We start from the raw sequence: 24,687 nt of genomic DNA on the forward strand, positions 1-24,687 counted from the left end.
CCACTGTCTTTGAGCCTTTGATAGCATTGGCTTGTTTCCCTTTCATTTTTACGTCTTATACTCTCCCATCCTGCACTGACAGACACGTTGGTGACTGACAACATGTAGGTTGTCTGTTACTAAGATGTTTACATGTGAACAAAAGTAAAAGTCCTAGGCCATCATCATATCCAGTGGTGGAATTGCTGGTTGGCAGGGGAGGTGTTTAAGGAAATTCACTGGCAGAGAGAAACCGGAACAGGGTATTTGCTAAAGCTTTTGAAAGTTTCCCATGCAGACAGCTGTTTGGTTTGCCAATGAGTGAAGATTTGAGTTCCTGAGAGACCAATAGAAGAAACTACTTAAAGTTTTTTTTTTTTTTTTTTTTTTTTTTAACTCTGTTGGTTGGGTTTTACTCTGATGTTTCAAGAAATTGTCACTTTACTTAAAACTGTATGCAATTGGATTTATTAAGTAATTTTCACTCAGGAAGAGCCATCCCAGAGACTCTTTGGATGTTGACCCAGTGACAAGGGTGTCAGGTAGAATCCTCAGCCCCCCTTTTCCCCCCCAAAATCCCTCTCTCACCCACTTCATCCCCACCCCCGCCTCCAAACTCTATTCCAAAGGTGGTCTGTTGTGCCCCTTTATATCTGGAATGATACCTCGCGGTTGGCGAAAGTATTTTCACTTTTACTTGTCTTTATTTCTCCCTTTTTGCATTTAAAAAAACGTGTTAAAAGAGTGGATTCTGAGTATGCCTTCAGCTAGCCGCATGTGCTTAAGCAAGTTATTTAACACCTCTGCACCACAAAAATGAAGCCAAAGGTAACTAGCTCAGAGAGCCACTGTGAAGAGCAGGTGGCACAAAGTGGGGAGCCTGTAACACCATCAAGTGCAAATGGATGAAGGTCGCTCCCCTCTCTCCTCCCTCCCTCCCTCTTCTCCCCCTCCCTATCTCACTGCCTCCCACCCTCTCTTCCATCTCCTTTCTTATTTGCCTTGTTCCCTTCCTTCTTCCTTCCCTCCCTCCCTCCCTTTCTTCTTTCCTTTCTCCTTTCTCTCTTTCTTCCCTCTTTTCAAGAAGAATTAGTAGAGACTGGACATGGTGACTCGCGCCTTTAATCCCAGCACGTTGAGAGGCTGAGGCAGGAGGATCACTTGAGGCCAGGAGTTCAACACCAGCCTGTGCAACATAGTGAGACCCTCCTCTCTATAAAAAATTAGATGGGCATGGTCTCACACACCTGTAGTCCCAGCTAATCAGGACGCTGAGGTGGAAGGATCCCTTGAGTAGGGGAGTTCGAGGCTGCAGTGAGCTATGATCTGACAGTACCACTGTACTTCAGCCTGGGCAACAGGGGAAGACCCTGTCTCTAATAAAGAAACAAAAAGAGGAATGCATAGGATACTCCAATTCCAGCCAGAAAACAAGATCAGGTGATCATTATGCTCTACCGTGACTGATAAAGAACCTGAAAGCCTGTCATCTCTTTATATCAATGTGAGATGTGGTCGAGAATAACACTGCCACTTCTCACTCAACCTCAGCACCCCCAGCTCACAGGCTGCTGCTGCCTCCTCCCCTGCCTTCGCCCCAAGAACAGCCCAGCCTCAGAAGGAAACCTCAGAACGTGGGGCTCCAGAAGGGAACGCCCTGCAATATCAAAACCTTCCCACAGAGACTAACTGTCGCACATTTTACTTTTAAATGTTTAAACTGATTGATTCTTTCTGACAACATTTTCTTAAAGGCTTTTCTTCCCCTTCCTAATGAATTTGAATCTTTCCGAAAGACCCGTGATTGACAGAGCCAGACTGAAGCTTTAAGTTTCTCTGAAGACTGAGGGTTTGCAGCAGCCTGTCTGGGCCAGGTAAGCAGGGAAGAAAGGGGAGGAAAATGCCCAGGTACTTTGTGTTGATTTTGGAAGATGGCCTCGGTTACTTGGTACTGCTCTTGGGAATTGTAACTTTTTTCCTGTCTGAGTTGCTGGTGTCCTACATGGCAATGTTGCAGTCAATGCTAGACAGCGTGTACTACATGTACTATGATAGTCTTATAAAATGATAATGGGGCTGAAAAATTCCTATCTCCTGGTGACACCACGTCATAGCCATCCTAAGGTTGCAGCACAAGGCATCACTTGCATTTGTGGCCATGCTGCTGTGAACAAGCCTATTCACTGCCAGTTTTATTAAAGTCTAGCACATATAATTATGTTCTAGTTTTCTTAACGTTTTGCATAGCATAGCAATGTTTCGGTCAAAGGCAGACAGCACGTACCACGATGGTCTCATGAGATCGTACTGGGGAAGTCAATGTATGCTGCTTCCTGAGTTGGCTAACTGTGGATGTTAATCTCTGGAAAAAGATCACCTTTCTTATCATCTTAATCATCAGGAATGATTTATTAAGAATATATTGGTACCTGGCTGGGCGTGGTGGCCCACGCCTGTAATCCCAGTACTTTGGGAGGCCCAAGAGAATGGCCCATTCAAAGGCAAGTTCTCTCTCCTGGCTGGGGTTAGGTCTTTGGAGGGTGCTGTCGCATCCAGGCTTGACCATTACTAGATCGAAGGATCAAGAAGGTCCTGAAGGACACGTTGACATGTTTGTGATTTATCCTACAGCCGGGGGAGAGTTAGTAAGCATTTCCAATGAAGAAGGTGGAATGCACCCACCCACATTCAGACAGCCATCTCTGGTGGTGTCATGGTGGAGGGCACACAGGAAAGGAGAAACACCAGAGGCAAGATGGCAAAGAGAGCAGACAACAGCAGGCCCCCTGAGTGCCATGAATGGCGTGAGCTTGTAGTGTAGGGTGGGTAGATACCAGAGGGCTCAGGGAGACACTTTGTTTTCTTTTGTCCATCAACCAAGCCAGGAACCAATGGTATTTGTCATGACCATGTTGACTTAGGTGTTGCCTGAGCATGCAAAGAGAGGGATGTAACTGATAAAACTTTGAGTTTGGCGTTTAAGAGAGAGATCAGGGCTGATCTTGCTTCAACATCAATGTCCTTCATTCTGTTTAACAATGAGATGAGTCTGGCCACTTTTGGCTTAGCCAGTTATTCAAACTGGGACTGCACTAATCGACATGAATCCCATGGATTCAGACTCGGGTGTCTGCCTAGACTTGAATTCACACCTTCCTCCATGCCCACCTCTGTCTTCTATTCTTCTGTCAGTTCATTGTCTCATTGTTTGACCAAGTGGACTAGTTCCTTCTGTCTGACTAGAGTGAATCTTTGCTTAAGAGGAGAATGCCCATAGCATGCAATTTTCCCACATGCACACTGCCGGCCACAGAGCACTCAGGAGTTCAGTGTATCACTATTTTCAGGAGTGGCAGGATTGACGACTTTTCCTGATGTATAGATTTGCAGGCTTGCCTGTCCTCCACAGAGGCTAGAATGCGCACGGATGAAGAAAGGCTTCTGCTTTCTCCACATTTTGGGGTGAGTTGTTTTGTTGGATCAGACATAGTGAGATCATCCAGTGTCAGTTTTTAATTTACAGCATTTAATTATGCATTTCATTTGCAGCAATTACAAAAAAAAAAAAAAAAAAAAGTGATCCACACACTGCCTAGCTTGTGTTGACTGAATTGGTATTAAAAAATAAAAAATAAAAAATAAAAACGGAACTGGCAGGCATCGTCTGTGTGAGGCCTCCAGCAAATACCAAAGCCGTTTTGGAGTCAGCTCGGCTCACTCCTGCCACTCTCCGGTTGTCCCTTCCTTCCTGATTGCTGAAGGCTCCTGCCACCTGATTATGGTTTAAAATAAGATGGGGCGAGCAGCATCCCCCGCTCCACACTTGGTGCCTCCATGGGACTTCACCCAGAAATACAGGCAGGAAAAAAAAATAAGAAGTTGCCAGAGACCCCATTCACTTCCCTAGGATAAATTTGAACCAAAAGGAAAATGAGTGGGAAGGGCTCCCACCAAAGGACCCTCACGGGAAAGTGGCCTTCAGAGAACCCTAAGGAAAGCTGGGCCAAGATCCAGGGTGGGTCATAGCCTGTCTCACAGGCAATACTTCAGACAGTGACATGACGAAGCCAGTAAATTACAGATTCTTCCAGGAATGGTGCCAGAGAACTTGACATTTCACATTCACTCACACATTGGCAGCTGTCACCATGGGTAACAAAATGCAGGCACTACCTACGGCTCAATAGGTAGCCCGTCCCCCAGAATTTAGAGGCACCCATCTTAATCTCTGACAACCCACTGTCCAGGGATGTGAGTCCAAATGCAATTTTGATGAAACATTACTGTATGCATGTAACAGGAACGGTGTTTTGAAGGTGCAAGTTGGGTTTAGCACAGAAACTAGAAAGCAAACAGCTTTGGACTGCGTAGGTTTGGTGTCAGATATTTCTGCATTCTTCAGTGTGAGTTTTCTTATTACTGAAATTGGGCATTGTCATTGAGGATAATGTAGAAAATTCAGTTGAAGGATACGAGGAAAAATTTGAAAACATCTATGGCCTCACTGCCCAAATATAATTATCATTATTATTATTATGAATCTTTTGAGAGAGATATATAATGTATAGAATAATATATAATTAAGAAATATATAACACAAGGTAGTATTATATATATTACACACACACACACACACACACACACACACACACACACACACTCCTTCTTTCCTAAACATTACAACACCATTAGTCATAAGAACATCATAGCTTCTTTATTTGGGAATGGGGTGACACTAATGAATTGAACAGAAAAATGTTTTCAGCCCGCAATAAGATGTTCATTTATCCATTCAATTTCGTTCTGATTGGTTTTTCTAAATCACAATTAAAGTTATCAGAAGTTGAATCTATGCTTTCTTTACGTCCAATTACTCTTGGCCATGAGCAGTGATGCCCCACTTCCCGGGAGCTCCTGCCTCTCCAAATCCCATATTTGTAATCTTGATTGCAATATCTTCAAACACTTTTAATGATTGACAGCCTATCTTTGAAGCACATCAAAGAATATTAGGTATTGGTCTGCATTTCCTATTTGATTAAACTTCTGAATAACCTTTTTTTCCCCTTAATCCAGTCATGTCTTCTTTGAAGAGAAGGGTCTTCTCTTGAAAGTCAGTTGGAGGCTTTAGGCAGATAGATGTTTAATACCCGAGAGAAAGTCCTTCATGAGTTTGACACCTAGAGCTCTCCTAACTATGGAATTCCTTGGCCTATTACTGGGAATCTGGCAGTTTCCACCACCTTTGTCCAGCGTGTGACGTTCAGTCTTCTTTGTCCACAAGAACATTTTGGGTCCATTGTGAATCATGGTAGCATCTTTCTAAAGGCATAGTAATTGACAATCACAGATCTGAGTGTCAGGCGGCTCTCTTCTGTGCTGCCTTAAAGTTAATGACTCTCAGCAGAGATGAGATGCTGACAAGCAGTTATGCTGCTGTCCAGGGCTAAGTTAGCTTGTGCATGGATGATAACAACAGTGTCACGTGTTACTCACCAATGCACAGCCAGGTGCTCTCAGTGATGACTTCAGGGGCCGGTGCTTGAATCAGCGCTCACGATTTACCAGTGTGGGAGCTTTGGCAACTCTTGAAACTGGATTATGGGGACTTCATGAGAATTAAATGAAGGAAGTCACAAGGGCTTAGCCTCAAGCCTGACATGTGGCACAGGCTCAATAACCATTTCCTCCTCCACCACTACCACTACCAGCAGCAGCAGCAACTATTTGTTGAGTGCCTGCTCTGTGCTGGTGTGTTAGGCTGTTCTTGCACTGCTCTAAATAAATACCTGAGACCTGAGTCTGGGTAATTTGTAAAGGAAAGAGGTTTAATTGGCTCATGGTTCTGTAGGCTATACAAGCATGAAACCAGCATCTGCTCAGTTTTGGTTGAGAACTCAGGAAGCTCTCACTCACGGTGAAAGGTGAAGGGGGAGTAGGTGTCTCACATGCAAGAGCAGGAACGAGAGAAAGAGTGTGTATGAGAGAGATGTCATTCACTTTTAGACCACTAGTTCTCCTGTGAACTCAGAACAAGAGCTCACTCACCATCAAGAGGATGGCTCAAGCCATTTATGAGAGATCCACCCCCATAATCCAAATACTTCCCACTGGACCCCACCTCCAGCACTGGAGTTATATTTCAACATGAGATTTGGGCAGTGATATGGTTTGGATCTGTGTCTTCGCCCAAATTTCATGCTTAATTGTAATCCTCAATGCTGCAATGCTGAAGGTGGGGCCTACTGGAAGGTAATTGGATCGTGGCAGGGGGGGGTTTCTTTTTTCTTTTCTTTTTTTTTTTTTTTCTTTTTTTTGAGACAGAGTCTCATTCTTTTTGCCCAGGCTAGAGTGCAATGGCACAATCTTGGCTCACTGCAACCTCTGCCTCCTGGGTTCAAGCTATTCTCCTGCCTCAGCCTCCTGAGTAGCTGAGATTACAGGCATGTGCCGTCACACCCAGCTGATTTTGTATTTTTAGTAGAGATGGGGTTTCACCATGTTGGCCAAGATGGTCTCGAACTCCCGACGTCAGGTGGTCCATCACCTGCATGGCAGGGGTTTCTCTTGAATGGTCGAGCACCATCCCCCTTCGTGTTGTCATTGTGTCAGTGAGTTCTTGTGAGATTCAGTTGTCTAAAAGTGTGTGGCACTTCCTCTTTTTCTCTCTTCCTCCTGACCCGGTCATGTGAAGTGCTCGCTCGCCTCTTGCCTTCCACCATAACTATACATTTCCTGAGGCCTCCCAAGAAGCTGAGCAGATGCCAGCATCATGCTTCCTGTACAGCCTGTGGGATCATGAGCCACATTAACCTCTTTTTCTTCTTCATTACCCACCCCCAGGTATTTCTTTATAGCAGTGTGAGAATAGACTCATACAGGCAGCAAAAAATATCCAAACTCTATCAGCGGGTCTTTGTGCTCAGTGCTTTGTCTATAGGAACCTATGAAATCCTCACTATTGCCTGATAAGGTAGGTGCTGTTTGTTTTTCTTTTTTTGAAATGAAGTTTTGCTTCGCTCTTGTTGCCTAGGCTGGAGTGAAACGGTGTGATCTCTGCTCACCGCAATCTCTGCCTCCTGGGTTCAAGCAATTCTCCTGCCTCAGCCTCCCAAGTAGTTGGAATTATAGGCTTGTGCCACCATGCCTGGCTAATTGTGTATTTTTAGTAGAGATGGGGTTTCTCCATGTTGGTCAGACTGGTCTCGAACTCCTGACCTCAGGTGATCCGCCTGCCTCGGCCTTTCAAAGTGCTGGGATTACAGGCATGAGGCACAGCACCCGGCCAGGTGCTGTAGTCAGTCATATTCACAGATGAAGAAACCAAGGCATGGAAGAATTAAATAATTTACTCTTTATTATATAGCTAGTAAATGGCAAAGCCAGTATTTAATTAGCTGGATTAGCTCCAGAGCCCAAAGCGCTAAGTATATGTAGCATACATGCACATTCACCTGAGTCTGAATCATTTATGTTTCAATATTATACCACCCTCTCCATCTTCTCCAGGTCTCCGCAGCTTCCTCCAGCACATACTTTGTCATGGCAGCACAGTGACCTACTGTGTGGCAATGACATCATAGTTCTTAGGTGCTGCTTTCTTGTTGGATTTTAGCTCATTGGCAGTGTTTTCATGTTTTAAATAACGCTCTGGCAAAAACCTTGTGGTTAAGTCTTGACACACCTCTATGGCTATTTCTTTGGAGTAAACTGCTGGACATGGTATTGCGTGCAGGCTGAACAACTCTCCAGGTTTGCCTAGAACTAAGGGTTTTCCAGGGACAAGGGACTTCCAGTGCTAAGCTGGGATGGTCACGGACAAGCCAGGATGGTTGGGTCACAAGACAATTTTACACTTAGGTTATTTGCTGACATGTTCTGATGGTTGTACCTTTCCTTAACATCGGGTTGATGGTTTGCTGTAAAGATGGAGAAGGGAGAAAAGGTCGTCTTTCTAGATGGCTTTGGGGAGTGGTCCCAGCCTGTGTCCATGAGATAACCATGGGAAATACGGATATTCAGGTTTAAAAGTTATCAACTGAGGGACTGAGGAGAGGATGCAATGAGAGTTAAAGGAATCAATGAACATGAGAAGAATCTTGATAGCAAGGCAGACCATGTCAGAAGAGTCAGAACAAGAAACAGGTAGGGACAATATCATGACCACTGTATGAAGACACAGCCCGTGTGTCCAAGGATGGGGAAGTATTTGGGGGGCTGACATCAAGAGAACTGCATCCATTTTTGACGTCAGCAAAGCGGACTTTTCCATGCTAGGCTCTCCTTTTCTTCAGTTCCATTCAGCAAACATTTATGAAATTCATCTTCCATGCCTGCGCTCTGTCCGTTGCTGGAGGTAGAAAAGGATACAAATGGCCTCTAGGAGGGTCCTTCTCAGGAACTGTGGTACCCATTCTTGCCAGATACCCAGAGTCATTTATCCATTTATTAAGCAAATATTTACTGCTGCTGGGAATATGGCAGCTTCCTGGGATTTATAGCCTTCCTCTTTCTCCTCCTAAAAACACTCTTAGGAGAAACGCTCTCCTTTCAATTTTGGTGAAAGAACCATTTTCAAAATGAACATCATTTTAAAAGTATCTCACCAACAAAGCAAAACATGTCTTTTCCTTGTTAAAGATGTTTCAAAACCTAAGAGCAGAAAGGGGATATTTGGGGGATGGAGGGCTCTCTTGCCCAAGTCAGCAACCCACACCAAGGCCACCCCTCCTATGGGAATAGCCAAACACTCTCATAGAATGAAAACACAGGCCTGTTTCTTCCCAGGTCTGGGCGAAGAAAAGAACTCCAGACTGAGGGTGATGTGCAGGTCGCTGGCCTGGAGGAGCGGTGGGCGAGCAGCTGGCGGAGGGCTGGGCTCTGACCCTTCCCTGTAGAGCCCTCCTTTAATACTGAACCCTCAAGGGTCATGCCAGGTACGTCATTCCCAATATTTCCAAATTACACATTTCTGACCCTGCAACTGAAAGCAAGAAATTCACTCTGACAAAAGCTAGTATTCACTGAGAGCATCCATCACTGGGAGCTGAAATTTCAGGGAATTTTTTATTTTAAAAAAAGTGCCAAGTTTTTCCATTCCCAGCCCCTCAGTGATTTGGAAAAACGTCCGTCCTCCAGTGAGAATGTCTGTCCTGATTGCATTTGATGCTGACGGGACTCTGCAGGGCTTAGCCAGGTAGGAACCAATGTGGTCCCTATCACCTATGGACAGGAAAAGGCTGCGCCCCACACTCCATCCTCCACAACTGCGTTAGAAAACGCACTCCAGGATTCTGGAAGCACGTGTCTCGGCAGAACGCTTACTGTAACTGCCTCTCTGAATTCATTCTTCCCTGAAGGAGGGTGTGTCACTCAGGGCTCTCTGTCCAGAACCAGGTCAAAGATGCCCCATGTGCCCTTCTCTTCCCCTGCACACCTGCCCAGCCCAGCACAGGAAGTCAGAGACAGACACACATTTGGAAGAACAGAGCATCTGGCTTGGACAAAGAGTAGTTTGGGGCCAGGGCTCCATGCATAAAGCTGTTTTGTTTTAGAAAGGCAGTCGTGGAAATACCTGACTTCATGAAGCTTTATAATGCAAGCATTAATACATCCGTTTCTGCTGAGTAGGCATGAAGGCAGCCTCCACCTCCCAATCTCCACCCTAAGGTAATTGCAGTCCAGCACTGATGGGGCTTATTCAATCTAGCGAATAACCCTCTTGTCTTCTCTCCCAACATCTCTTCCTGTCCTTAGACCAGGAGACTGTGGCCGATTTCTTGTTTCTCTCTGGCCACCAGGAGCCAATCCAATGGACCATCTCATCCTGGCCCCAAACAAGCACAGAGGTCCCTTTCTCCTCACAACTTGTCCACTGTGTGGCAAATGTGAAGGATGGATTCCCCAGTTTCCACCCCAGAGGACTGGACTTTGGAGAGAGAGTCAGAAAACAGTGAGTTCTCCTATACTCCTGGTATTGATTTTGAAGACCACTGGATGCCCGCTCAGGTGTGCTCTCTGTCAGTACTTGGGGACTTGGCCTTGTTACAGATGGGTCATAACTAAAAGTGATTTAGGCTGAGCGTGGTGGCTCACACCTGTAATTCCAGAAAGTTGGGAGGCTGAGATTGGGGGATCACTTGAGCCAGGAGTTCGAGATCAGCCTGGGCAACATAGTAAGACCATGTCTCTATAAAAATTTGAAATATTAGCTGGGTGTGGTGTTGTACACCTGTAGTCCCAGCTACTTGGGAAGCTTTGGTGGGAGGATTGTTTGAGTTCTGGAGGTCAAAGCTGCAGTGGGCTCTGATTGCACCAGTGTACTCCAACCTGGGCAACAGAGCCACACCCTGTCTCTAAAAAGAGAAAAATCCGAAACATAAAACGAAATCAAATAAGTCAAAGGGAATCATAGGACTTGTGTGCAGACACTCCCAGGAAGATTGTGTACATGCTGTATCACACCAATTTGCATTTCTAACACCCCTATACCTCAGAGTTCACGTCCGCACTGAGCTCCATCTGTGCTGGGTACCGAGCGAGCCTCCTAAGAAATGTAGCCTGACTTGCCTGTCCCCAGAAACCTTAGAGGTGCGTCTCCTCCCAGGCACTGTGATCAGAATACCAAGGGCAGAAAGCATCTCTCAAAGCAGCCACAATTTCTAGAGCCCATGAAGCAAGATGTGGCACCATGAGTCCCTCCTGTCCAGCTTTGAACAGATAGTGTTGAGAATGAGCCTGTTGTCCACAGACAGCTCCTTTGTTGGAGTGAGAAGCCAGGAAATAATGACCATACAGCGACTGTTAACATTTATGGAGAATGTCGTGCAAGCTGCATACTGTCAGTGATTGCCTTTCAAACCTCAGGGATAGAAAACACCATTCTACCTTCCTAGGCAGGAAACCAAGACTTACAGAGGCAAAGAAACTTCTTCAGGGTCTCTTAGCTAATGAGAAACGGATCTGGGACGCCTCATGCAGGTACGTGGTCACTGTGCCATCCTGCTTGTCCTCAACTTAGAGGCCCTCAAAGCCCAGCTAATGGCAGAGATTGTGAATCACTTAATTTTTGTGTGTGTGTGTGTGTTTTAGAATGAGCTATAAATGGCTGGCATTTGGAAATCAAAATCGACATCATCGGAAGTATAAAAATAATGAGGTGGGTGGTAAATGGCACACTGGCGCATGTGAGCACTTTGCACAACGAAGGGAGGCCATTTGGAGCCAACAAAGAAATGGCTTCTCTACAGTCACAGATCAAAAAACGATATTCAGCATTAGGCGAAGGCAGCTTTTAAGCAGTTTCACTTATTGTCAAGCTTCCTTTTGATTACGGCAAGTAAGTTTTCCTTTAATGGGGGAACTCTTATAAAAGGGAGGAAGGGTGAATGAAACGAGCTTGGCATACTGGTGCAAATGAGGTTTCCGGGAGGCCTGTTCCCCGGCCCAGGGCCCATGAGGTCTGTCTTCATGTTTCTGGGTGTTTGGTAGGGCTCTCTGCGGAGCGGGTCTCCGTGGCTGACCATCGAGGTAGCTTATTATCTCCCAGAAGCACATAATGTGTTCACCAAGTGACGGCATTACAGCAAGCCCCTAAATTGTATTTGGACAAAGAATAATTGAACGCTGGACAGAATAACAAATGCCCCGGTCAAGTTTGCTTCATGGGTTTATCGTGTTGTATTAACATGATAGAAATATGAATACTTAAATCTTATCTCAGGTATAGTTTATAACTGCATTAATCATCTACTGTATTATATATTTTTCATGTCAGTAAGATTGTGGGGAAAAGATTCAATTTTCACAGCACAGTCAGAGAGTGTGTTTTAGATAAGTAAGAGGCCAGGATTAAACCACTGCAACATGGCTTTCAATTGCGGGCCCTGTAAAGGGAAGGTTAGCACATATCAAGCAATATTAAGCAGGATCATTTGGGCTTTGGAAAAATAAATCACCAGGCTACTCAGCGTCATTGTCTTGTTTAACGGAATCGGGTAAGAGCAGCCCTTTCACTTACATAAGAGAGGTCCAAACCAGGCCCGTAGGACTACTCTTTGTCCAAGTCTGGTGCTCTGTTCTTCCAAATGTGTGTCTGTCACCTATTTCCTGTGCTGGGCTGGGCAGATGTGCAGGGGGAGAGAAGGGCACATGGGGCATCTTTGACCTGGCACTGGACAGACAGCCCTGAGTGGCACACCCTCCTTCAGGGAAGAATGAATTCAGAGAGGCAGTTACAGTAAGCGTTCTGCTGAGACACATGCTTCCAGAATCCTGGAGTGTGTTTTCTAACGCAGTTGTGGAGGGTGGAGTGTGGGGCGCAGCCTTTTCCCGTCCATAGGTGACAGGGACCACATTGGTTCCTACCTGGCTAAGCCCTGCAGAGTCCCGTCAGCATCAAATGCAATCACGACAGACATTCTCACTGGAGGACGGACGTTTTTCCAAATCGCTAGCTTCAATCCGTTCTGAGGGGCTGGGATGGGAACGCTTGGCATTTTTTAAAATGAAAAATTTCCTGAAATTTCAGCTCCCCGTGATGTGGTTCTAAAAGCCCTGTAAGAGGGCTGTCATGGTTGGTTGTACCCTTAAAGCTTTCCTGTTTGCCCAGCAAAGTGAAGCAGAGGTCGCGACACAGAGCAACTTATTTTTCAAAGTTTAGGAACAAATCAAAACAGCAGGCCACAGAATAGAAAGGTGAGATTGCAAAGACACAAATCACTTCCCAGTCACAAAAATTGCCAAAAAATAGCAGCTTGCAGCTGTGCACAGCGGGGGCAGAAAACATTAAACACATGTTAAATAACAAATAGGAGACTTAAATATAGCTAAAAATGGACCTTATTCTGAATAAATCATGCAAGCTGCATCTTAACCGTCCTGAGAAATGTAATGGATCATGTGAAATCTGCCAAATTTGTATTAAAAAAAAAATCAATAGCGTGTGTGCCTCTGCTTCTAAAATGACACCATGTTCAGCTCAGGGAAGGCGTTCTGTGCTTCCGCTGTCCCCCCACCCTCCCGCCCCGCCACCACCTCCCACCACCCATAAGACTACAGCTGGATTTAAGAAATTTCACTTTAGTTAAGACAAGCAAGACATGCATTTGAATAAGTCTATTTTTTTTTTTTTTTGGTGGATAAAAACTATTTAACATTCACTTTGCACTGCCTTAGCATTTCACAAAATTGTTCCCTCTTTCTTTTGAACATGTAAAGGAGTTGGCTCATCTATTCTGAACCGTTTTTTGAAAACCGCAGAAGTTCATTTCTTCGATACTTCTCATCCATTTTTAGCCTCTACTAAGACATAGCCATCGCCACACGGTCAAAGAGGTTTTTATGCCATCTCCTTCACTGCCTGTCGGGAGGGGGTGGCTGGGGGCAGGGCATTGCCTCTTGTGACAATAAGGCTAAATAAATCTCCAGGCAGAGTATTCAAATCAATCCTCCTGGCAAGTCTCCTTCTCTTGAAATGTTTGCTGCCTATATATTTCTGTCTTCAGATTATTTCCAAGTCCGTTGGCTTGCCTTCAGCACTTAGGGTCATATTTTGGTTTATCCTGTGTGTGTCTCACTTTGGAGATTAACGCACCTTCATAAGGCAAGAGGGAACGGCGATGAGAGACTTTTGAAACTCTGCCTTTATATTGCCACAATAGTCCAGGGTTTGCTCCAGCACGCATGCACTCACACTCACACAAATGCCTGTGCACACATGCATCACACACTTGCATGTTCCTTAGCATGGAAAGGTAGTCTGCGGCTGCACACTCATGGCAGTGGTGGAGTTCTACATCTGTACGGATATTTTTTGTCATCAGTGATCAGTTGCCAAGGAGTTTAATGTGAGGGACTGGGGTATGGTGTGGAGGAGAGCATTGTGATAACGCAGCCTGCCTCCTCACCGGGTAAAGGGGCTGCGTACACCCATGCCATCCTCTGTGCCTGACGTCCTGTCCCAGCGCTATCTTTGCGTTTGGAATATTCATAATACTCTCTTAGTGTGATCCGCAAATATCTGGCTTTGAGGGCAAATATATATGTGTGTGTAAAGGAGCGAAGCGGAGGGGAAAAGTCATTTTCAAAACAGGACCAAGTAGAGCCCTAATGGGAAGCCTTTGAGAGGCATGATTAGCATACTTCCGAGGCTTCCCCTGCCCCAGCCGGCCTCTTTTGGCTGCACAGAGAGCATTTCCACCGAGCTGCACTCAGACGGGGGCTCTCCAGAGCCAGCGGATGCTCTAATGTACTGAGAAGTCATAAATATGGAATACGCTGCACCACTGCTTCCATTTCCTGTATTTCAGGGATATGGGGGAAATTACAGATGGTAGTCCAAGTAGCGATCAGAAAGATGGAGAAAGAAGTGTCAGAAAAGGAGGAAAAAGAGCTTCTGGTTAAACAACAATAGAAGGAAAAGAAGGAAACAGAAGGAAGAAGCCAGGAAAGGAAGAGAGAAGGCAGGTGGGAGGCAGGAAGGAAGGGAAGAAGGGAGGAGGGAGGGAGGAAGGAAGGAGAGAGTGAGGAAGGAGTGGGAAAGGAAGGAGGGAGGGAGGGAGGGAGCAAAGAAGGAAGAGAGGGAAGATGGAAAAAAGGAAAGAGGGAGGAGGAGGAGATGAAGAAAGGAAGAAGAGAGGGGGCAAAGAAGGAAGGGAGGGAGGGAAAAAGAGAAGAAAGAAAGATAAAAGGGAAGGAAGAAGGGAGGGAGAATTTACTGTTCCTTTCGAACTCATTTTGCATCTGCATACAGCAGAAGTACCATTTCCAGGAGAAGGTCCTGAAGTCAAGAGCCTTCTTCCCATTGGCAGTGGGCAGGAAGCGAGATGGGCTTACCTAGGTGGTGATATCGTCTCCTCGGGGAACGTTCTGGTCTACTCTGGCTGTAGAAAATGAATTGAGTTTGCTTATTTGGCAAACCTCAGCTCCCCAAGAAAATTCCCAAGCTGCCAGCCACGCCGACCCCCGCAACACAGGTACCCCAGAGAGAAATTGTTTTTGAATTTTCTAATGGGGGATTAGCTTCAGAGGAAGTAGCAGAAAAGTATTATTTGCCACGTTGGTGACCCACCTCAGGGAAGCCCTATGTAGATATCATTTAAAGACAAAAAAAAAAAAAAAAAAAAAAAAAAAAAAGGTCAAAGGCCTATGTTTGCAACAGAAAAGCCCAAACAAAGCTGAATAAGTTAATGAAACAGCATCTGAAACATAGCCACCTTCTTAGAGCTCTGCCACTGACCTGCCCCATTGCTTGCCCTCTCCCCTGTTTTTGAATCCCCATGAAGTCACTTTTTCTTTTATGCTTCCATTGGGCTTCAATGGTTCCAGAGATGTGGGGTTCATTTTTGCTTTCTGTGCTTTTTTTAATCTCTTCTTTTCTCTTATAATATTCCTCCTCTAACTTGTCTGATGTGATTCATTTCTTCAAGATCTTGTTTTATTTTTAAGTCATCAATTACTCAAACTTTGTGAGCTTATCTATCCTCAGCCATCTGGATTCCATACCTTATTTTAAAGCATGTTCAAGTAATGACAACCTTCTTTTCTCAATTAATTTATGGGCTGTGGGGACCATTTTTCATTTGTTATCACGCACTTCCATTTGATCTCTCATATCTTTCTTCTGCATCTGCAACCATGGTGTATAAATCTTCCACCCCGGCTTTGTCATGGTGTCCAAGATATATAGGTATAACTTCCTATTAGTTCCACAAAACTGACCTTAATTTCTAAAAATGGTATCAGATGTGAATAAAGTTTGGTAAGATGATTTGTTTTGATTTACTTTGTACCACTTATCTTTGAGTTTTCTTCCTACTTTTCTTTTATCTAATTTAGACGGTAGAGAATCGCAAGCTGGGTTACGGCTTATCCATTACCTCCCTGCCGACGCCGCTCCTTAGAGAGATAGGGCTGGGAGATTTTTGACTGTGGATAATAATAATGTGGACTCTGGGCATGCTGGAGGCTGGTTTGTGTTGTTTTCTATTTAATGCAAGCTGACCTGCAAGCTTCAATATCTTCTATTTCAAAAATGTGAATATTTTCAAATAGCACAACTATATCAAGTTATTAGATATTGAATCTGAGACTTGCATAATAAAATTAGACATGCAGATCCAAGTATCTTTCTCCTGCTGCTGCTCAGTTGACAAATAGGAGTACAGGAAGACCCAGATCTCTCTCCGACCATTAGGGGAGGCTGGTTTTGGATTTCTGAGGGGCTGTGGCTTACAAAACAGAATCTGTGTGTGGGTGTGTGTGTGTGTGTGTGTGTGTGTGTGTGTGTGTGTGTGTGTCTGTGTGTGTTTTGTTTTACATAAACAGACTTCCGTCCAAACTGGAGAATGCTAATTAAGCAAAAAACATGGCCAGATGTTTATTAACACATCTCAGGTTCATGGGATTTGGAGACTGTGCAGTTTTCATGAACTAATTTAAAAAGGGAAACACCTTTATTGGAATAATGGCCAATTATAACTGCGGACTTTGCCTATTCTTTTCTGTGCGGGTGGGAGTGGGTGGATGGGGGTCCTTCCCAGTTGAGAGATGAAGAGCCTGTCCACATCCTGGTGCATCTGGCTTCAGCCCACACCCCAGCTTTGGGTGTGGCCTTTCAGCCAGCCCCCCTCCCCTCACCACACACGCTGCGCTCCCTGGAGTCCAGAAACACACCCACGTAGACACACAAAATAAACCCTGGGCAGTTCGGTATGCAGAGTCAGTTGGTTATGGGGTTTTGTCTTTGTTTCCTTTCATCGTGTTATGAGTTTACCTTGTGCCCAGCTGCGTGAGTACCTATTGGTATGGAGACTATCAGAGAAGACGCTTTGCCAAACAGTGCAAACAGTGGAGCATCTCTGGAATGCCAGCAAACCGTGAGACAGGAAGAGGGGCTGTCAGACCACAGCATGGTGACTTCACTCTGGGCCCCAGATTCAAACTGTGGAGTAATAAAACTGAATAGCATCATATAAAACTCTGCGTTTCATAAGACAAATATTGCTCTATGCATTCCTGTCCCTTGCACTATGTTAACTGTAGGAAGAAATGGAAACAGTTTTAGTGACCCCCTGGGACCTATAAAGGCTATTTCTGAGTCTGAATCTTGCTGTTTAATTTAATCATTTATTATATTAATATTCAAATGGGCTGCATCTTATTAGCTACTGCAAAGATGTTAGTATGTCTGAAATAAATACCTAATTATGCTTTTGAAGAGAGGGGTTCTAAAGACTTTGGTATGTTTGTGCTAATAGAACAGTTCATTTGCAGATTTTTCTGCAGAAATCAGCAGTTTTAGGCTTTTTTTTTTCTCTCTCTCTCTCTCTTTTAAGAAAATAAAAACAAGGACTGAACATCCACTGAGAGGTTTCAATAGCAGGTCCTAGTTCCACCAGCTCCCAAAGAGCCCTGGAATGACGAGGGTTTGTTCTCTGCGCCCGAGTGAGCGTCCTCCCCAGAATGACCAGCACTTCCAGCTCAATAACACATTAATACAATTAACTGTTTTAATCAAATGACCATGAAATTAAATATGTTCCTGTTGGAAAAAAAAAAAAAAAACCTGATATCCTCTTGGAAATATATTTTTTGAGTCCAACATGCTAATATATTTCTTAACATGACTGTTTCATTATTTTCCATTTGCATCTCATCTCATCTCTCTCTCTCTCTTTCTCTCTCTCTCTCTCTCTCTCTCTCTGTGTGTGTTTATTTCTCTCTCTCTCTCTCTCAATTCCCAGTGCAAAATCAAAATCTTATGTAGGTCATTGATTTTTACATCCACAGACAATGGACACCAGCAACTTGCAGAAATCAGCCCGTGCAGTCTGGGGGGAGTGCACAAAATATAATGCCACATATCCTCTGGGGTGGGAGGAGTGGGCGCCAGGAACCTGCAACTCCATCTGTGTTGAGGCCAGAGCCTGGCAGGCTCCATACGGAGTCCATTTTCCTAATGCTGAGCATTAGCTTCATGAGGATGGATTATGCTGCTGCCGTAATATACACAAACGGTGATGATAAATTCTAAACTAAATGTATACACTGCAATTGGAGCAGTGGAGAAATTAGTGGTTAAGTGCAGAAGTTACAGTCTGAGAAACTGGGAATTACACGTTACTATCTTTCTAAAGTAACTGCCACTGGATCCATGATCACTCTTATTTTTTTATTTTCTAAGATGGCTAAAATGGTATGTCTACTAATACCCAATTATCTGCTTCACGATTTTTTTTTTTTTTTCAGATGAATGTCAGAGCCAAAGGTTAAAGTCCTAAGTGAGTGGAGAAGACTGCTCCCATCGACAGGGAGGGTCTCAGTTCCCCCCGCCCCGTTGACCTCCATTTAACCTTTAAATTGACCTCACACGAGTTTATTTTCCATGTCCTCTCGTGGATGGCAGTCCCGTGGGAGGGGACCCTCTTTTCCTGGGTGGATAATTGCATTGTGGCTTTCAACTGCACAGCAGTTGGTGTCAACCCTTGTATTGACACACCTCCTTCCTGGGCGCTGGCCGCACGCAGCCTGTGTGCTGCCGCTACGCGCGCCACGCCATCCCCTTCCTTCCCTTCCTCAGACCTCTCCCTGCACACCTGCTGGGTATCACGTCCAGGTAAGCATTGTGGCACCTAAGGTCTCTGCCCTCAGAGAGACTTCTTTCCGGCCCATTTGTCCCAACTGTTGAATTTCATCAGGAGTTTGCCGCAGCAGAGAGACAGTGACTGCCATGGGAGTACCAAGCACCACGATGGAGACTGTTATTGATGGAAGACAGCCTGGGGGAGGTGACAAGGGTCTCCTGTGCCAACCTCTGTGCTTGGTGCCACACTAATTTGTCACCTCAAGTCCTCCTCACCGGCTGAGATGACGGGTTGTTTGGTTCTCTCTCTTCTCCAGGGGACAGCTGGACTGAGGCTCAGATAGCAGGAGGAGAGGTCCCTGAACAGGACAGAGAGCGGCCATTGTGGGAGGGCACTCAGCCCTGGCTCCGGTCCCATACTCCCATCATCTCCAGAGACCTAAAGGAAGCACGAGTCCTGTGTAAAAGAATTCACACCTAACTTACCTGGCCCAGGAAAGGCTGTAATGCCAGCCCATCTGAGCGCTCTGAGTTACCACGGTGGAGCCTGGGGCTAGAGACCCAAGGAGAAGAGGAAATTCACAAGCATTGGATGGTCTGGGCGGTTTCTCCAAACCTTAGGCCCAGAGACGGAGCTCCTTCTGGGCATGAGCCTCTCAGGCTGTCTGTAGGATCGTGCATCTCCTATGGAAGATTACTGGGCAAAGTCAGGTGGACAGAGGAACAGAGAAGACCCAGGAAGCTTAGAGGCTGAGGCTGCCAGGGGAGGAGGAGGAAAGTGAGGTTTCTGTTCCAGAGAGTTCCAGAGTGAACACACCGGGGTGTTTCTCCTTGTTCTTGGTGGCGTTAATGGTCTCGACTGTCTGGCTGGCAGAGGAGTCCACAGGGGCTTGTACCTCCTGACGATTTCCCTCCAGGGTGAGACAAGGAAGGCACCCACCAGTCCAAGCATCTGGAACAGAATAAAAGGTTGAGCAGTCACCGAGGCGCCCCGCGGGGTTGAACAGCTCATTTTGTTCACTGGATTAACTGGTTGATCTCATGCTGGTTCTGGTTGGGATTCCTCCTCATGCCAGCCTGCCTTGATTTCCCCGTTCCTCCTTGAACTCTCTGTTTCATCACACAGAGGCATCTTAAATGCCTTGTTCGTTCATTTACTTGTTTATTTTCATCTTCCTCCCACCCCCCCACCCTGAATTCAAGTTCTTCAAAACAGAAACCAGGACCGTTACAGTATTTCACAAAATGGAAATGCAGGCCCTCTTGCTCAAAAATTGTTATGAATTTCACGATGGTGACATTAGAGCAGTAAACCAGGGAGAGGCCCTTCTAAGTGTGGGATTCTGATTGAGGACAAATGTAGCACAGATTGGTTACCTCCTGGAAAGGACTTGTGCAGACCCAGCTAGGGTACCGCCGTGCCCAGAACAGTGCCTAGCAGACAGCGAATGCTCGATACACACCGAAGAATGGACGATGCAGCCTCTGCCACCCCGCAGGGTGGCAACCTTCTTTTCACCGTTACCAGGAGAGACCAGGCATCTCTTGGTGTGACGCAGGCTATATTCTACTAAGCATTAATTGATCAATCGAGTGAACGAATGAACAAAGGAAATATTTGAAGCATGATGAGGGCTTAGAGAAGGGAGAGATTACTTTGCTTGAACTAGATGAGACAGGGCTTCAGGGACAAAGGGTAGCTCTATTTTTAACAATTCGTAGATTTAAATAGGGGAGAAGTGGGCATTGCAGCCAGAGGCAGCGAGTGTGGAGCTGCATCGCCCCACCTGTGTTCCAGGAATGTGGGGTGCATACAGGAATGCAGTGGGAAATGCTCTGGTGTTGGAGGCTGCCCTATTTTCCTCTCCAGCTTGAGTTGAGACTTCCCTTGGAGATCTTCCTCACAGCAGTGGAACAGCCAGGTAAGTCCATGGGTGGGACCAGGGTTGGTAGTTTCCCAGCCAGCCCCAAAGCAGGGCTTCAGATGCCAGAGGGAATGAGGTTAGGATCTGGCAAAGAGAAACTGATCGTCCTAGGCTCAAGGATGTCCTCGTTTTCTCTGAGAGTGAGGTGTCCTAGAGGGCCAGCTGAGTGTAGCTGGCCAATACCTGGCCGATGTGGCTGTCACTCATTCATTCATTACTCATGGAGGTGGGTGGATGATGACAAAGCCTGTACTATGTGCAAGATATTTTAAGGGTTTCCAAAAAAAGTCAAAACAATGATCGTGCAACCAAGGAAGTCACAGTCCATGAAGATGAGTGTTACAAAGACAGCAAGAAGCACGCAGCACTAGACAAAGCCGACAAGGTCGGACTGTGGTGGTGGAAAGGAGTGAGGCCCTGAAGGCTGCCATCAGGGAAAGCCTCTGGTTTGCTGGAAATGCTTCCTGAACATCTCCAAGTTCAAGTCCATCTCCATGGGCTCAGAGGCTGCCCCAGGGGCCTGGTTCTCCGGACCACTGTGCTGTTGGAGGTCCCCCATACTCAGTTTCCAAATGCGTCCTTCCAGCAAGAAGATTGACCCTCCTCTCCCCAGGATGATCCCACCCACTGGAAGCACTACCACTGGGGAATATTAGGCATGGGCAGAGGAAGCAAACCACAGGGGCAGAGGCTGGGGGAGCTTGGTGGGGGCATTAGAAGAGCAGCCCCCAGAAATTAGCTGCGATTTCTATTGGATTTTACAGCCAGATTCTTTATGTTCGGGTTCATTATTATAGCCTGTCTTTTATTTTATTTTTTTTTTCTTTTGCTTTCCCCCCTTCTCCTCAAGACCAGATTAGATTCTCATCAAAAGTCTAGGGGGTTGGGGAGAGCATTTATGGAGATCAGTCTGTGTTTCGGGCATCAGCGGTTAACCGGGTAATATACACTTCTATTACCCTCCTTGCAGTCCTCGGAGGATCAATGCAAGGGGTTTAACGACCACACAACGGAAAAACATATATTCCTGCTGCCTTGGAGCAGCCATCGGGAGCCTGTGTATATGTTTCCCTCATTATTTGGATGTGCCGTTTGAATGTTGTGATCAGTGATTCAGTGCACATGATTCATCAGGAAGGCATTTGCTCGGCAGACATGTGAGGAGCTGTCTGCCTCTTCAATCTCACTGACAGGGCAAAAATGCTGATTTATAGTAAATCATTAAAATCTGCTTATTATGGCACGGCTTGTTCCTCTTCCCCACTTCAAGCCCGCAACTTGATCTGCATCGTGTCTCTTACAATTTTATACTACAGCAAGCAGTTATTTAAACAAGAGGGGAAGGCTCCTTAGTCTTTATTAGTGCATATGAAAGGATATTTTGTTTAAAGAAGACTAATTAAGAATGCAGACGATTTTCTTGCTCCGTGTAGGGGGGGAAATATGAAGATTTAAAATGTCGAAGCAGAACAAAGAATTACTGTACTAAAATAATACTTAAGAATGATGATGTGGTACCTATTTTAAATAGCCATAAAATATCAGTTCACATGTTGCCAAAATTATTGGGAAGGCAGGGGCTTGGGGGCTGGTTTTCTTGAGTTTGGGTTGGAGGGAGGCCATGAAGATCTCTAACAGAAATGAATACCAGCCAGAGAATAATGTTATTATTGTGTGGAACTCCGATATTGTGACAAGGGTTACCTTGCTTTAAAAATTGTGGGGAAAGTTTTGTTCTTTAAAGGGAGAAGATTTAAGATTTGACGGGAACATAATATAAGAATATGTTACATGCCAGGTAAACAAAGAAATAACACAAAGAGGTCTATATTTTGTATGTGTTACTTACAGTAAAAAAAAAAAAAAAAAAAAAAAAAAAAAAATTTAATTTGATGCCTGGGGACAAAAATCCTTGCCACTGAATTACAAAGAAGTGAACAAACTGACTCAAAATTAATCCATACAGATCTGTCCCCTTAATAAGACTAATTCCAGAGAACAAAGCAGAGCATAATGCATTTTAAATTAAGTTGGAAAATGCATAATTTATATTTGTTTTATTTCTTCATATTTTAACACAGGTGCATTCCAGAATGCTAAGAACCAGAGGAGAAGGGCATGCTTCTGACCATGGATTTTTACTTTTGAAAACTGAAGGATCTAAGATTTCTCCTCTGGTTCAGGAAGTGAGAGCAGAATCAGACAGAAAAGATGAACGCAGTGAGAAAGGATACAGTATGTTTGGTTAAAATTAATTTAAAGGCTTCTAATTTGTGATGTGACATTCAGCAACAGTTAAGAAAACAAAAACACACCACATTCATCTGGATGAAAATCACATTTTCCTTTTGTCTCAAGTGGTAGTTTTAGGAGAAGCTGGGTGGGGTAGAAGAGCTCCCCTGAAGAGACCACAGTGGCTCCATGGATGAGTAGAGGACCCTCATCCTGCCCACTCGGCCCAAGCAGGGCTGACGGGCAGAGGAAGATGGCCTGGGGCACAGTAGGGACACGGTCTTATTTCCTTATTGCCTTTTTGGCTGCATTGAAAACAGCCTTCTTCTCTCCCACACCAGAACCCCCTTCTTCACTCTCCTTTCTTTTCTAGTCTCTAACCTCATCCCTAACCTATCTCAGCTTTGTTCCCTCCCGTCATTTCTATGACATGCAGAATTTATCCAACTTATTTTAACTCATTGGTTCATTTCAGCTTAACTCATTTTAAATGATGTGTTTCTGTTTTGTTTTGTTTGAAAATCACAAACTAGACACAGCCCAGCTATGACTATTAGAATCAAATTGAATGCCTCAAAATTATTCTTTAACATAAATTGCTCTTTGGAGAGACCTGTGCTAATGATTACATGGTAAGGAAAATTTAGAGGAAAATAGCACCGGTATCTGCTTAGCTATGGAGCACCTAAGAGGGAAGAGACACTGAGCCAAGAGTTCTGCAGCTGTTATCATCTGCCTGTCACCAAGTCCTACAAGCCAGGGCAGAGTCACAGTCCTGTGGTGGGAGAGGAGGGGACTGAGCAAGTGACTGACAGCCTCCGAGCCCCAGTGTAGAACCTGACTCAGGTCCGTCTGAGCCCATGTTGGCAACCGTCATTCATTATGAGCTCCAAAACCTGGACAGAAACCAAGTCCACTCCCCAATCTCACGTGCGCTCTGATGGTCTATAACCACCCAGTATTTCCTAGCTCTGAGGACTGTAGGACTGACACATTCTCTGTAAAGCAGAACTGATGTTGTCACAGGACATAGACCACTAACTTGCCAATAACCCTTTGGATGGTGAAACCATCACACTGATTTTTCATGAGTCTGGCTTTGGGGTTTAGTTCAGAGTTTTTTTTCCTCCATGGAGTAGATCAGCACTTGACTCATTTGCATCCAGAGAAGAAGATACTGTTTAAGGCACTGACTTCCATCCTGCGAAGACTACATGCCTTGCTTTTGGAAGGTTGAATGGGATGCTACTTAAAATAGGATATTCCAGCTGGTTAGGTTTGGAGTTCAGATATACAAAAGTCAGTGATATACTAGGTGCATTTTTATTCTTGCCAAACTTGATACTTGATAGATTTGTTTGGATAAAGTCCTGATTTTCTTTCCAACTTGTGTGTGTGTGTGGCGGATACCAGTTTGATTGTTGCTGGATGAAGCCGGCCTGGTGCCTTCTGGGCTTGCTAAGTCCCCTTGTCATCACAGAGCCACCCTTTCCACCTTGTATCGGCGGCATCACACATTTATTCAGTTTACAGTCTTGCCTCTCTGTCCTCCCCATCACTTCTTCCCTCACTCATTGCCTCTTCAGGGAAGTTAATTGTAGGAGAGAGTCAGGGAGGCAGGGCATTCTCAACTAGGGAAGAGATAAATTCTTCCAGAGGTAACGAGCACATACTGGGATCTAGCCTTTCTTAGAGGTTAGCAGTTCATTTTCTGCTGTGGTTGAAGTTTGGCTGCTTTTGCTTGCAGCTTCGTGGTCTTTCTGTTTCCTCTCTTGCATGATTTTCCCATGTCTTGGTGAGAAGCTCCTTCTAGCCTGAGTCAGTGTGGGGAACAAGCGGAGGATGGACTCAGCGTCTTCTGCAAGATGTGAGGATTGCAACATTCCCATTTGCACATGAACCACTGCTGTCACCAGAGCCACAGACGAACATGCAGGTCACAGCCTGGTCCACTGTATGGCTTTGCCT

At 45.2% G+C, this 24,687-nt stretch overlaps 1 long non-coding RNA gene across 2 annotated transcripts in view; it reads left to right on the forward strand.

Moving 5' to 3' along the window:
- The first annotated feature begins 1,070 nt into the window (after positions 1-1,070).
- LOC104652815 (uncharacterized) overlaps positions 1,071-24,687 on the forward strand; it is a 46,795-nt gene continuing 23,178 nt past the window's right edge. The window contains exons 1-2 of one of the 2 annotated variants that reach the window (XR_012513404.1): positions 1,071-8,915; positions 9,736-9,931. This is a non-coding gene — a long non-coding RNA (uncharacterized LOC104652815). Of the gene's footprint in view, positions 8,916-9,735; positions 9,932-14,566; positions 20,485-22,568; positions 22,723-24,687 lie in introns of those variants that run through there. The other variant, XR_012513405.1, reaches the window with a different exon arrangement.

This window comes from Saimiri boliviensis, chromosome 14 (assembly GCF_048565385.1).
Source record: "Saimiri boliviensis isolate mSaiBol1 chromosome 14, mSaiBol1.pri, whole genome shotgun sequence".
NCBI lineage: Eukaryota > Metazoa > Chordata > Mammalia > Primates > Cebidae > Saimiri > Saimiri boliviensis.